The 16,053-nt window shown below is 41.9% G+C and overlaps 1 pseudogene; it reads right to left on the bottom strand.

Moving 5' to 3' along the window:
- Positions 1-14,185: 14,185 nt before the first annotated feature.
- Positions 14,186-15,190, bottom strand: LOC102407866 (annotated as a pseudogene).
- Positions 15,191-16,053: the final 863 nt, after the last annotated feature.

Genomic DNA, 16,053 nt, shown 5'->3' with positions numbered 1-16,053 from the left:
CTACCAACCTGGGGAGTTCATCTTTCAGTGTCCTATCTTTCTGCCTTTTCATAGTGTTCATGGGGCTCTCAAGGCAAGAATACTAAAGTGGTTTGCCATTCCCTTCTCCAGTGGACCACAGTCTGTCAGACCTCTCCATGATGACCCGTCTGTCTTGGGTGGCCCCACATGGTATGGGTTAGTTTCAATGAGTTAGACAAGGCTGTGGTCTGTGTGATCAGATTGGCTAGTTGTCTGTGATTGTGGTTTCAGTCTGTCTGCCCTCTGATGCCCTTTCTCAGCGCCTACCATCTTACTTGGGTTTCTCTTACTTTGGACATGGGGTGTCTCCACATCTGTTCCAGCAAAGTGCAGCCACTAATCCTTACCTTGGACATGGGGTAGCTCCTGTCGGCTGCAGCCCCTGACCTTGGATGTGGGGTAGCTCTTCTCGGCCTCTCCTGTGCCGTCTCAGTCTCCGCACTCCTGCGCTGTTGCAGTCCTGGAGTAACAGGTAAATTTGGCCTTGGAGTACAGAATGAAACAGGGGCAAAGGCTAATAATGTTTTGCTAAGAGAACGCACTGGTCATAGCAAACAGCCTCTTCCAACAACACAAGAGGAGACTCTACACATGGACATCATCAGATGGTCAACACCAAAACCAGATTGACTATATTCTTTGCAGCCAAAGATGGAGAACTCTATACAGCCAGCAAAAACAAGACCAGAAGCTGACTGTGATTCAGATCATGAACTCCTTATTGCCAAATTCAGACTTAAAATGAAGAAAGTGGGGAAAACCACTAGACCATTCAGGTATGACCTAAATCAAATCCCTTATGACTATACAGTGGTAGTGAGAAATTGAGTTAAGGGACTAGATCTGATAGATTGCCTGATGAACTATGGGCAGAGGTTCATGACATTGTACAGGAGACAGGAATCAAGACCATCCCCAAGAAAAAGAAATGCAAAAAAGCAAAATGGCTGTCTGAGGAGGCTTTACAAATAGCTGTGAAAAGAAGAGAAGTGAAAAGCAAAGGAGAAAAGGAAAGATATACCCATTTGAATGCAGAGTTCCAAAGACTAGCAAGGAGAGATAAGAAAGCCTTCTTCAGTGATCAATACAAAGAAATAGAGGAAAACAATAGAATGGGAAAGATTAGCGATCTCTTCAAGAAAATGAGAGCTACCAAGGGAACATTTCATGCAAATATGGGCTCAATAAAGAACAGAAATGGTATGGATCTAACAGAAGCAGAAGGTATTAAGAAGAGGTGTCAAGAATACACAGAAGACCTGTACAAAAAAGATCTTCATGACCCAGATAATCACGATGGTGTGATCACTCACCTAGAGCCAGACATCCTGGAATGTGAAGTCAAGTGGGCCTTAGAAAGCATCACTATGAACAAAGCTAGTGGAGGTGATGGAATTCCAGTTGAGCTATTTCAAATCCTGAAAGATGATGCTGTGAAAGTGCTGCACTCAATATGTCAGCATATTTGGAAAACTCAGCAGTGGCCACAGGACTGGAAAAGGTCATTTTTCATTCCAATCCCAAAGAAAGGCAATGCCAAAGAATGCTCCAACTACCGCACAATTGCACTCATCTCACACACTAGTAAAGTCATGCTCAAAATTCTCCAAGCCAGGCTTCAGCAATACATGGACCATTAAATTTCAGATATTCAAGCTGGTTTCAGAAATGGCAGAGGAACCAGAGATCAAATTGCCAACATTTGCTGGATCATGGAAAAAGCAAGAGAGTTCCAGAAAAACATCTCTTTCTGCTTTATTGACTATGCCAAAGCCTTTGACTGTGTGGATCACAATAAACTGTGGAAAATTCTGAAAGTGATGGGAATACCAGACCACTGACCTGCCCTTTGAGAAACCTGTATGCAGGTCAGGAAGCAACAGGTAGAACTGGACATGGAACAACAGACTGGTTCCAAACAGGAAAAGGAGTACGTTAAGGCTGTATATTGTCACCCTGCTTATTTGACTTATATGCAGAGTACATCATGAGAAACGCTGGGCTGGAAGAAGCACAAGCTGGAATCAAGATTGCCAGGAGAAATATCAATAACCTCAGATATGCAGATGACACCACCCTTATGGCAGAAAGTGAAGAAGAACTAAAGAACCTCTTGATGAAAGTGAAAGAGGAGAGTGAAAAATTTGGCTTAAAGCTCAACATTCAGAAAACTAAGATCATGGCATCTGGTCTCATTGCTTCATGGTAAATAGATGGGGAAACAGTGGAAACAGTGGCAGACTTTATTTTGGGGGCCTCCAAAATCACTGCAGATGGTGACCTGCAGCCATGAAATTAAAAGACACCTACTCCTTGGAAGAAAAGTTATGTCCAACCTAGGCAGCATATTAAAAAGCAGAGACATTACTTTGTCAACAAAGGTCCATCTAGTCAAGGCTATGGTTTTTCCAGTGGTCATGTATGGATGTGAGAGTTGGACTATAAAGAAAGCTGAGTGCTGAAGAATTTATGCTTTTGAACTGTGGTGTTGGAGAAGACTCTTGAGAGTCCCTTGGACTGCAAAGAGATCCAACCAGTCCATTCTAAAGGAAATCAGTCCTGAATATTCATTGGAAGGACTGATGTTGAAGCTGAAACTCCAATACTTTGGTTACCTGATGTGAAGAGTTGATTCATTTGAAAAGACCCTGATGTTGGGAAAGATTGAGGGCAGGAGGAGAAGGGGACGACAGAGGATGTGATGGATGGATGGTATCACTGACTCAATGGAGATGGGTTTGGGTGGACCCCAGAAGTTGGTAATGGACAGAGAGGCCTGGCGCGCTAAGGTTCATGGGGTTGCAAAGAGTCAGACATGACTGAGTGCCTGAACTGAAATGACTGACATAAACTAAGTCCCAGTTCAGAGCAAGCAGCTCTAGAATGTACTCACCAGATTCCTTAATTAAAAAATACAAATTCATGTGACTCAGGAGAAAGGCTTTATCACAAAGAACAGAAATTATCACCCTAGTCAAAACCCATAATTGGAACAGTTCACCGTAAAAAGGATGGTGCCTGACTTAGATCATAGCCTGCCCAATGGAGTAGTCAATCCAAATCTCTGTGGAAGAGACACTCACATCTCATGAGCTATCTGATATCCTGATCTAGAAGCCCCATCATCTGTTTATTTAAGAAATCTTTGTGAGCAACTCCTATGTGCCTGGTGCTTTTCTGGACAATGAGATTACAGCAGTGAATGAAACAGGCAAAAATATCTTCACGGATGTAGGACAAACAAATACCTAAAAAAGCATATAAACAAATAAGTACAGCAGGCATAACAGTTGATGAAAAGTGCTATGCAAAAAAATTAAGCAAGGGTAGGAAATTAGGAGATCTGATGGAGGGGAGGGAGCAGGGGAGTAAAAAAAGTCAACCTCTATATACGACCTTCTATCAGCAGCCCTCTATCTATGACCTCACTAGGTCAGGAAAAGCCATTCTGAATCTCCAGATGAGTAGATGCACCACGTCACTCTATCATGGAAAAAATAAACAGAATAAGACTGGAAATAACAAAGAAACAAATGGTATATTACCATTTTTATACCATGTTTTTGTGTGAGGGTTCTGATAAGTACTGCAGATATGTTAATACTGTATGAGTGTTGTCTGTCTTCTAAGTGTTTAAAACATTTACAAGAATATGATAAATTAGACTTTTAATTTTAATTAAATATTTAGAAATTTTAGATTTAATCAGTAATCATTGTTTATATGTTTTCAAAAATGCCACTTGTTAAATTCATGAATTTTTTATGTATTCGTTGTACAAATAGTACATAAAAGAGAGAAATGTTTAAGCTTTTATATATTTTTAAATACTCATTGATTAATAAATTCATAAGATTAACAAATTGAGCACTAAAAAAGCATAACAAGAACTGAGTTGTTCCCTCCAAGAGCAAAAGCTCTTCAAACATATCACACAGGAGAAAACCAAAGCCCATGGAAGTAACTTACCCTCTTCTAAGTTCCATGGCCTATAAGTGACAAAGCCACCAAGGATTTGAACATGACCTTTACATTACTAACTTCATAACAATGATATTGAATGCTAAAATTGTGTAGAACAGAACTGGCACAGAATGGGCACTAAATATCTCTCTCATCCTTACCCTAGCCTAAATCAAAGTGCAGAGGTAATCAGAATAATTCGAAATACCACCCAAACACACACAGATACATAGACACACAGACACACAGACACACAGACACACACACACACACACACACACACACACACACAGCATTCAAGCAGTGTGACATATTTCTAATATAGAGCCTCCATCTGGTCCCTTCCCTCCCAGCTCTTACCAGCTCACATCCCTGCAGGATACAAACACTCATCAATTTCACCCATTAAAACAGCTGAGCAGGCAACCTCATCAACATCTTGGTGATGGTGGTAGGCAGTCCACAAAGATGGCTCCCTATAAACCGCATCTTCTTCTATTCACAACCTTAGGTAATCACCTCCTGTTGAACTTGGCCCTCCTGGGACTCACTCACAACCCACAGAATGAGGCAGATTGGACCCTGAAGGTCTTTGAAAGCCAAATTAGAAAAAAGCCTTGCAAACTCTGCTTTGGTCTGTTGGAGCACTCGCTGTGGGAGAAGTAAGCTGCCAAGTAAAAAATGGGACTACCCAGAGACCATCACACTGTGGAAGCAGAGCTGGCCACATGCTGAAGCTGCTGGAGAGAGAGACATGCAACCAGCCCCCAGGTGTTCCAGCTCAGAGCCAAACACGTGGGCTATGAAGCCTTCGGATGCCCCAGCCTCAGTATCCATCTGCCTGCAACCACCTAGAGGACCTCAACAACAACAAAAATTACCTGGCTGAGCCCATCAACCCCTAGAATGGAGAGAGACCATGATAAATCACTGTTGTAAACCACTCAGTTTTGGACTGGTTTTTACACTGCAATGCATAAACAATGATTATGCAAGTACTCTATCTGGCTTTTTCTCAATGTGTTTTTTAGTTAATAAACACTGTGTTTCCCTAGGTAGTAACTATCCATTTCTAAAGTGCAGTCAGCTCTTTTTTTTTTTTCTCTATCTATACTGAAAATAGTAATAACATATACTTTATCTAATATTTCAAAATTACCACCTCTCATGATACCCAGACAAAGAATATTTTCTTTCTCCTTTTTCAGGAAATGGTTGAAAATGAACTTAATAATGAACATTTTCCAAGCCACGTTCTACTCCAGAACTCAAGGGAGTTATAAAATCACCCCAAAGTAAGAGGGTGAAATGGCTCAACCTTTAGATTCTGTATATCTTGAGGTCTTTGATTTAAATCATTATTAAAAAAAATAAAATTACACAGTGCTCTTAATAAAGCATTATTATTTCAGGGAAGAGGATAAAACTTTCCAAATGCAAATGTTTAGCTGGAATAGAATTTTAAAAGATTCCAAGACATTAGTCAGGAGATGGATTGCTTTCCTATTGCAAGTCTGGGTTACAATATCACTGGAACCAAATTCCCGTCAGATTACTCTTTACTCAAAATGAATGTTTGTAATTACGAAATGAAATAAGTTTTAATTTGAATTGCCTAAAAAGGGGAAACCAAATATTGTGTAATTACAGGAGAAGAAATTTGAGATGGAAAACAAGATAGTGTTATTTACAAGTAAAAAGGCTTTTATGGGATTATGGGGCTTTAATGTGCATATTTGTAGGATTTGGGGTGGCAGAATTTGGAACTAAAATATTTTTCATCAGCGTTTATTTACAGTGTGCATGCAAGAAATGGAATCCCAGACACATCTGATATTGGACTTATTTAAACCTTTTATATCCCTCCTAAATCTGAAAAGACTCAAATGTTAGCCACACATAATGGAAGTAATCGTGGAGTGTGATAAAATAAGTATTTGAAAACCACATGCAACTTTTAGGCTCAAATCCAGAACTATAAAATCCACCTAGAGACATAATGAGCCTGACTCGCCTTCTTGGAGGAGGAAAAGCCGTGAGGGGGGAAGTAGGTCCTTATTCTCCCCGCGTAGCTCAGGGCACCTGAGTGGAGCCCCCAGATGGCTTATATAAGTGCTTTACTGCAAAGGCCGCCCGCAAGCACCAAGTTACCTCTCTGCAGGGCAGCCATGTTTTAGCTTCAACAAATCTGTGACTTCATAGCCATTCTGTCTCTGTCTTCCACTTCTCCCATCCTCTCCTAAAGCCCCACTTCTCACACCCAGAGTCTAGGACTCTAGGACCAGTATCTTTCCCACAGCCTGCACCACTCAGCTTTATAACCTCTGTAACTTTTCTGGGGTAAAACCTTCTGACTGAGGTGGGGACATTAATCTGGTGGGGACAGTTTTATCTACACTAAACCACCTTTCCCAGAGATATTGGCTCCTTACAAGGTATGGCAAAGACAGTCTACAGTTCACCAAAAGTTTGTTCCTCTTCCTTATTGCACAGTTGTAATTGAAAATTGGTTGGCCAGGCAGTCACTCCATTCCCCAGACTTTCAGACACACCCTGGTCAGGTGTGGATAGTTCTGGCCAATGAAATAGAGACAGAAGTCACAAGTGATACCTGAAGTCTGGCCCATGAACACCTCCCAGTCAGCATTGTCTACAAACTTTTCCTCATTCAGCTGACTACACAGGAGACAATCCCCAGGGTGATTTGATAAACATCCATTAACCTGGGTTCCTGAGTGAACTCATGGAATAGGGCCGTCCCATGTACATACACGGGCTTACCAGATGGCACCAGTGGTAAAAAATCTGCCTGCCATTGCAGGAGATGCAAGAGACCTGGGTTTGACCCCTGGGGTGAGAAGATTTCCCTGGAGAAGGAAATGGCAACCCACTCCAGTATTCTTGCCTGGGAAATCCCATGGACAGAGGAGCCTGGCAGGCTACAGTTCATGGGTTTGCAGAGTCAGACACAACTGAGTATGCACACATGCCTTATGTACATACACACCCTCTCAGTGTGGTTAAATAGGCGTGTGTGGGCCCCTCTTTCTCTTTTTTAAACTGCAGTCATAATACCATGAATACTACTTAATCCAAAGGACTCATTAGTCAATGACAAATTTTGGAACATGGAAGAAACTTAACAATTCTCTGCACTTCACCTAGTTTACAAATTACCTACATATAGAACCATTTTGATAGACCTCCAGCAAGAATTTGCCACACTTCAGTCACTTGTGTACAGAGGCCCACGTGGGTTATTTAGAGACTCTGCTTTCTGGCTGCCCTCCTGCCCAGGGACTTTCTTCAACCTAGTCCATCACTGTTTACTCTCAGTAGTCACTTCTGAAACTCTAATTTTTTTTCCAAAGAGCTTTCCTAGCATTTCAATTTAGAAATTTACTAATCAATAGAAGTCTCCTGTGTCAAGACCTCATCATATTTTTTTTTCATTTGTCATTTATTCATTCATTCTAACTCATATCTAAAGTCCCAAATACCAAGAACTGACTTTGGCATCAGCTGGACACACACAGCTACTGCCCACTGATACCAGAAAGTGAAGGAATGGTTGTGAAAACAGATAAGAGTTGTAAAACAACAATCAAAGTAACAGTATGATAATAACCATCATAGCTGAATTTACTGAATACATGCTAAATGCTCTGCTCAGAACTTGGAATTCCTTATTTAATCATCACAGTACCCTACTCTCATATTACAGATAGAGAAATCAAGGCTTAGAGACTTTAAAAGATATGCTGAAATAGCACAAATATTTACTATCAGAGTTGAGGTTTAAACCATGTTCTGATTCCAAAGTCATTTACTAACTGTGTGCCTTTGGGCAAATTAGTTAAATGCCATAACTCTCCATTTCGAATCCGAAATGCCATCTCAGTCACAGAGAAGTTTCTGCAAAGAGTTGGTGGGGCAGTGACGTTTACACTCATTGCCCACAGTATACTTTAGGAATACTATGTGTAGAAGTCTGGATTTTTGAACAATTTTCTTGCTTTTGAAAGGGCAGTGGAGGCTGGTGTGTTCACTCACTTCAGTACTGGCTGACTCTTTGAGACCCTATGGACTGTACCCACCAGGTACCTCTGTCCTTGGGATTCTCCAGGCAAAAATACTTGAGTGGGTTGCCATGCCCTCCTCCAGGGGATCTTCCCAACTGAGGAATCAAACCCACATCTCCTGCATCTCCTGCATTGCAGGTGGGTTCTTTTCCCACTGAGCCACTTGGAAAGCCCCAAAGGCAGGAGGAAGCTTAAATAAATATTTAGAATATTCACATTAAGAGACAATTTTCCAGACAGTATGTCTTGAACTCTGATTGCTTTCACACTGAGACCCCCAGTGACGGCATCTCAGACTTTATTTTTGCAACCGAAAATAGTTGTGATGAGATCACTGATCATCACGTGACACCAGGAATTCCTGGTCCATGTGCCCATGTGGGCATGACTGAGGGGTCTGTAAAGGCCCAGAGAGAAAGGCAGAAATTCCTGCTTGAGTTTCTGGTCTGTGAGAGGTAACCCATTAGGAGCCCACTTGGAACTTTACCTTGCTGCTAAACGCACGGTCTATCAAATATTCAGGTTCAGCCACTGAGTGATAACTGAGCATCATCTACAGAACGGAGAAGTCCACACTTGGAAGAGACTTGGAGACTGTACTTTAAAAGGAGCCCAGAGAAAGGCTGCCAGGCAATGGGGAAGACAGGCAATCCCTGCTGTGGCTTGAGGACTAAAGCGCACTTGAGGTCTTCATTTCCCAAATGACAGCTCAAGGTGGGTGGAGTCAATTTCAGCTCCCAGACATCTACCAAGTGAGCACAGAAAAGAGCATAACCAAAACAACAATATTTGTCAAATGAACATGTAACATCCACTGCTCTCTAAGCAAAGTGGAGTCCGTTCGTGAAAAGGAATTTTTTTTTTTTTCAGCTGAGTTAGACTGTAAAATAAGATGGAGACCTACCTAAATTTAATTTTTTTCCTTTACCACTTTTTAGTTGTGTGATGCTGGGCAAGTTTCTAATCCTCTCCAAAACTCAGTTTCCTTGAGTATAAATGTGAATAATAATTATACCTACCTCCCAAGGTAAACAATAAGTAAGCTGCACATAAAATATTTAAAGTACCTGGAAACTGGTTAATGCCTAGGTAACTTCATGTATTTGTACAGCAGATTTGAGGTAGGAATCAAAGACATGAGTTGCTCCAAAACGACAATACTCAAAAGTTTGAGTCCTAGGATGCCTTTATACTCTTAAAAATTGTTGAGAACCCCAAAGAGCCTTTGTTTACATAGATTGTATCTGTCAACATTTGCCATAGTAGAAATTAAAACTGAAAACACTGAAGTATTTGTAAACTAATACTTAAAAATAATAAATCCAGTATATGTTTGTAAAACATTTTTATGAAAAATAACTATATTTTCCAAATATAATTTAGTGAGAAGATTGACATTGTTTTACACCTAACAAAGCTCTTTATTATCTATCTGCCTTAGTAGAATCTGCTGGATTTTCATATCTGCTTCTGCTTTTGATAAGTTGTTTTATATAGCTTTCATTAAAGTATATGAAGAAAATCCAGCCTCAGAGAGATGTGTGGTTGGAAAATAGAGGGGAGCCTTTTCATATAATTGTAGATAATCTTCTTTGATGCAGCACCAAAGTTCTATAAGTGATGGTTTTTTAGAGGCCTGTTGCAATGAAGAACCTAAAACTATATAAATAAACTTACTTCTTGAAGTCTCTTGCACTTTGAATGGGTCTTTCATTTAGGCATGATTTTGTAACATCATGTGTTGGTCACTTGGAAAATATTAGTTCAAATGAATGTTGACACATTTCATTATAGAATGTCACCATACATCATGTAACTCCTGGGATACTCCAATGTACACTTGAGAGAGAGAGAGAGGGAGTGAAAAAAGCAAGTAGTCACTTAGTATTATTATGGTCTGACCTCACAGACCCCATAAAGGGATCTTAGGGACCAGGGTATTTCTGAGACCACACTTTGAGAATTGTTACTTTAAAGCAACAAAAGAAAAACAACCTGTTTGAGTGAGAAATCTGGGACAATCAAGACTAACAGAATCTGGTTGGAAGGTCCTAAGAGAAAACATACGCACCCCCCAACCCTTAACCCCACCTCCATCCCACCCCCAGCAAGCAGTAGAAAAGCTGAGGGAGTTTAGGGAAGAGATACATCTAATTGATGTTCTTAAGGGTTGGTTTTTTTTGTTGTTTGTTTTTGGCTTTTAAGAGGTATTTGTTATATAAACCATTCTTCTGCCTTCCCTGAGAAAGTTTCAAAAATGAATGTGGTCATACAAGGGAATTCTTGGGCAGGGGATCAAAAAAGAGGCTAACTTTTGTGGCCTTGTCTGTGCAGCCCAAGGGAAGCCTTCTTGGACATTGGACCCCAGAGCAAAGACGAAAGTTCTGAGAATTTGCAGAAATACAAGGTGAGGCGGGGTTCAGACATTTGTGGGAAGAGGATTTGCCCTGTCTGGGGAAGTATGAGATTGAGGGGATCTTATCTGATTGTCAAAATCTGAGTGCCCCCAGCTGACAACTAGGATGGTGGACTTAAAAGGTCAGCCTGTCCGTCAACTTAGGACAGCATGCTGGGTCCTCAGCCAGGAAAAAACACTCTTCTACTACAGGGGGAGTGGCTATAGAAGATAAACTGAGCCCCCAGTCGATTTTGTCCAGAACAAAGTATCAGTTCAGTTCAGTCGCTCAGTGGAGTCCGGCTCTTTGCGACCCCATGAATTGCAGCACACCAGAACAAAGTATGGACCCACACTATACTCATTACTTTACTTGTATCAACTCATTTAATCTTCACCACACCCTGCAGAGGTAGTTACCATCATTAACACCTTTTTATAAATGAGGAAACTGAGACACAGACAAAAACTCAAAGTCCACTAGTAACTGAAGAAGTAGGAGTTAAAGCCAAACAGGCTCACTACAGAGAAGAGCCTGGGTGCTTAGCCTCCCCCTGCTTCACTGCCCCTCATGCTGCAAAAAGAACCCCCACTGGGAAGAACAGGCCCCACACTGCATAAGAAGTGTGTTTAAGCAAGCCAAACTCCACTAGGGATTCTAGCTTCCTTCTTTATGAAGTGAGAGGATTGAACCAAGCCATCACTCAGTTCCCTGCAGTCATTAATATTCAATAATGCTTATGGTCCAGATGTAAAACTTCAGTTTAAGTAAACTTCATCTTATCTTTGGTGCCATTTCTCCTGAGCAACACAGTTGAGTTTGGGTCATACACAGAAGCCTTTTAGGGAACTCTTGTAAAGAGAACATCACCCTACAGGAATCCCCGCTGTCTTCCTCTAGAATTATCCCCCTTTCTCGGGGATTGGCTTGGCCACCAGAAAAAAATCCCCATTCCTTATTTGGTGGATCTCTTTAGGATAAGAGAAAGGAAAGCAGAGTTAACTAATTCATGTCAAGGTGTGAATGGATGATGAGTTCCAGAATCTTTTCTTGTTCTTGTTCTATAATGTCAAGTAAAAATATTGTCAAATTTTGGCAGTATGACAAACTTTGATAACATCCCTAAAATCAACAATGCTCATCCCTCTACAAGACTAAAATGGGTTCCAAGGCTAAACTGGATTCCACTGAACTAATCTCATATTTTTTTGTATGTCATTATATTTAGCTGAGAGCTAGACTCATATCAGTGCTCAAAAAAGTACTTATTTGTTGCCTAAGAAAATAATGGCTCTTTGTGCCTCAAAAAAATTTATTAAGTTAATCTCTGTTGGAATTTATTTAATTCAAATAAGAGATTTTTCAGAATTTTCCTACATGCTCTGAACTGATATCGTCCTAAAGAGAACTAAAGACACATACCAACATTTTGCTTCTCAAATTTCCAAAGGACTTATTAGGATTGAGAATTTCTTGTCTTACCCCAGACTTTTCTGAAATAGAATCTACATTTTGACAAGATATTCACAGGATTTGTTTGCAAGTTAAAGTTTAAGAATCATGGGAAGAGTTATTATATTGTGGCGGAGTTGGAGAATCTGCACCTTGATACTTAAGTTTTCCTGAAGAATTTTCTGATTAAATCTTTATTACTTTGCATTTCAGGAGACAATTTAGGCCTGTGTGTGTGTGTGTCTCTGTGTGTGTATGTGTGTGTGTTATTCGCTCAGTCATGTCTGACTCTTTGAGACCCCATGGACTGTAGCCTTCCAGGCTCTTCTGTCTGTGGGATTCTCCAGCCAAGTGGGTTGCCATGCCCTTCTCCAAGGATCTCTCAAGGTGCCTAGAGGCAAGAATTACACACACACACACACACACACGTATACACACAGACAGGCATTATCTCTGCCTTGCAAGATTTTGCAGTCTAGTGAAGGACAGATACGTAAAAAAGGCAATCACCATCCATTGTGATGAAACAATATTGATAGCAGATACAAGTGTGAGGGAAGGATAGATAAACTTATTGGGTTTAACTGGGGAGTTCAGACCACGTTTGGGAACAGAGATAGCCAAGAGCCTTTCCATTTTCAGTCTCAAGGCAAAAACATATTTCAAAGAGTGACAAGCAAGTGGCACCTGTTGTGTATCACCAGGAACAGAAGTCTAAACACTCTGTCCCCTGCATCTTGGTAAAGAAATCACCAGGACAGCACAACTCATCCAGGTGCTGGAAGGGACAAGGCTTTACTCACACAGAAGGGAAAGAGCAGGATCAGTTCCAAGGTTAGACGAGGGTGCCCCAGGGCTAGCAGTTCCCTCTCGGCTTCAGATGTAGGCTAATTGTCCTGCATGAATCCCTCCTGGGTTGCAGTAACAGGACTCAGTCCCCTCCCGCAAAGAGGACAGATACCGTAGTACATTGGCGAGGTGTCACCACGCACATGCTTAAGCAGAAAAAAAGGAGCACACGTAGAAACATGGAATCTGAAACAGGGAAAGATATTCCCACACAAGGTGATAGCCCGGCACAGGCTCTGGGGACTTCATCTCCTAGAAAGGAGATGTCCCAAGCTCACAGCCCATTCTCACATAGTGAAATAAGTAGGGGGTTGAAAGACTACCTGCTTGGGTGCTTGAGACAAACTTCCCCAACACAGAGGCTTAAACCCAAAAAAAAAAAAAAAAAAAAAAGGAATCTACTGTTTCATGTAACTAAGCAACCCAGGGCTAGTTGGCTTCAGGTATAGCTATCTATAGGTGCTGAAATCCAGTCCTCAGAGATCCACTTTTCTCCATTTCTCATGCTTCCCTCTGCTTTAGCTTCATCCTTAGACAAGTTCCTTTGGGAGTTTATCACAGAATGTTAAGGCTTAAAATTAACTTTTCAGGCTTCTGAAATTATTTGTAAAACCTTCCATTGGCCTGACTTGGGTTACACGACCACCTCTGAATCAATCACTATGGGCAACACACCTAGACTTTGATTCCCACTGTACTGTTACTAGCTTGTTTACTGAGGTGAACCTCAGTAATCGCCATAACACAGCAGATAATACTGCATGGTGTGTACTAGTGAGGTCAATGAATGCTCACTAATGGGTAATTTTGGTTATCATCATTATTATAGATCTGTATTCTGAAAGGAATTGACTTCATTGTTCAATATAGGGAATTGCTATTTGTGTTTTCTAAACAATCTTCCTCAGTTAAGCCCAACACATAAAAGCCCATATATGCTCAACACACATCCTGGAAAGAAAGGGCTGCTATCATACCAACTGGCCCAGTCTGTGACAAGAGCCACGGGAAGACACCAAGCCAGGCAATTTGATTTTAGATAGATTTCTAGATAACAACTCTTTAAGAAAAAAAATTTGAAACTCTCAGGACCACAAAGATTTCAAACATCTTTTGTATGTAATTCTATTCATGCCTCCAATTCTGATTTGAATTCTGACTCAATTCCATGGAAAGTTTGGAAAGAATTTTTCTTCCTTTTTTTTTCTTTTTTTTGGGGGTAAAGGGTACTTTATTGATGGTACATGACAAGGTGGGGCTCCCTAACCCTCGCCTTTCTCAAGAGGTCTGGGATGGAAACTGTGTGGGCCTTGGGAGATTTCTCAGTGTGCTGGAGGATCAAGGTGGGGCAAGGACTCCCCAGGAGTTGAGGACCTCTCTCTTCCTTTCATGCTCTTGCTAGGGCTGGTGGTCCAGGGACTCTTACTCCTTGGAGGCCATGTAGACCATGAGGTCCATCACTCTGTTGCTGTAGCCAAATTCATTGTTGTACCAGGAAATAAGCTTGACAAAGTGGTGATTGAGGGCAATGGCAGCCCCAGCATCGAAGGTAGAAGAGTGAGTATCACTGTTGAAGTCGCAGGAGACAACCCAGTCCTCAGTGTAGCCCAGAATGCCCTTGAGGTGGCCCTCTGACACCTGCTTCATCACCTTCTTGACCTCATCATACTTGGCAGGTTTCTCCAGGCAGCAGGTCATATCCACAACCAACATGTTGGGGGTGGGACATGGAAGGACATGCTCATGAGCTTTCCATTCAGCTCAGGGATGACCTTGCCCATGACCTTGGCAATGCCAATAGAAGCAGAGATGAGTTTTTGGGCAACCCCTTGGCCATCGCACCACAGTTTCAGAGGAACCATCCATAGTCTTCTGGGTGGCAGTGATGGCATGGACTGTGGTCATGAATCTCTCTACCATGCCAAAATGGTCATGGATGACCTTGGCCAGTGGGGAGGGGGGGAACAAGCAGTTGGTGGTACAGGAGGCACTGCTGACAATCTTGAGGAAGTTGTCATAATTCTCATGGTTCACACCCATCACAAACATGGGGGCATCAGCAAAAGGCAAAGATGATGACCCTCTTGGTTCCACCCTTCAAGTGAGCTCCAGCCTTCTCCATGGTAGTGAAGATAGGAGTGGACTCCACCACATACTCAGCACCAGCATCACCCCATTTGATGTTGGTGATATTTCACTCTTGGAAAATGGTGATGGCCTTTCCATTGATGATGAGCTTCCCGTTCTCAGCCTTGACTGTGCCGTGGAAATTGCCATGGATGGAATCATACTGGAACACATAGACCATGTAGTGAAGGTCAATGATGGGGTCACTGATGGCAATGATGTCTACTTTGCCAGGTTAAAAGCAGCCATAGTGACCAAGTGCCTGATACAGCCAAATCCATTCACTCTGACTTTCACCATCTTCTTTCAGGGATGCATCTGACATAGCATGGACAATGTGGCTCTCTGTCAAATCAGGGAGGAGCAGAGAGCTGCAAAGGATTTTTCTGCTTTGAGGTTAGGATTTTTATCACTCCGTCCGTCTTATTTCATTTGTCCAAGTGGAACCAGGTCATTGCATCCCCTTGACACTGTTCCCACTGGGGCTTTCACTTGATGAGCATCTCCCAAAAGGCCCTCCCTGGGCTCTGTTGAATGAGGCCTGGGTAGAAGAGAGGCTATAAAATGATATGTCTTTGAAACTGAGCAGGACCCTGTGAGGCTCTTGGGCACAGAAGCCTTCCTGTGTCCCCATTTTCTTGTTTGTAGGAAATTGGCTTCGGCCTCCATGACTCTCTGATTTCTAAGGGGCAGGTTCAGTTCAGTTCAGTCACTCAGTCATGTCCAACTCTTTGCGACCCCATGGACTGCAGCATGCCAGGCCTCCCTGTCCATCACCAACTCCCAGAGTTTACTCAAACTCATGTCCATTGAGTCAGTGATGCCATCCAACATCTCATCCTCTGTCATCCCCTTCGCCTCTTGCCTTCAATCTCTCCCAGCATCAGGGTCTTTTCAAATAAGTCAGCTCTTCTCATCAGGTGGCCAAAGTATTGGAGTTTCAGCTTCAATATCAGTCCTTCCAATGAACACCCAGAACTGATCTCCTTTAAGATGGACTGGTTGGATCTCCTTGCAGTCCAAGGGACTCTCAAGAGTCTCCTCCAATATCACAGTTCAAAAGCATCAATTCTTCGGTGCTCAGCTTTCTTTATATTCCAACTCTCACATTCATAAATGACTATTGGAAAAACCATAGCCTTGACTAGACAGACCTTGGCAAA

Source organism: Bubalus bubalis, chromosome 2 (assembly GCF_019923935.1).
Source record: "Bubalus bubalis isolate 160015118507 breed Murrah chromosome 2, NDDB_SH_1, whole genome shotgun sequence".
NCBI lineage: Eukaryota > Metazoa > Chordata > Mammalia > Artiodactyla > Bovidae > Bubalus > Bubalus bubalis.
The sequence above is the reverse complement of the archived record's forward strand: the minus strand, read 5'-3'. Positions and strand labels throughout refer to the sequence as shown.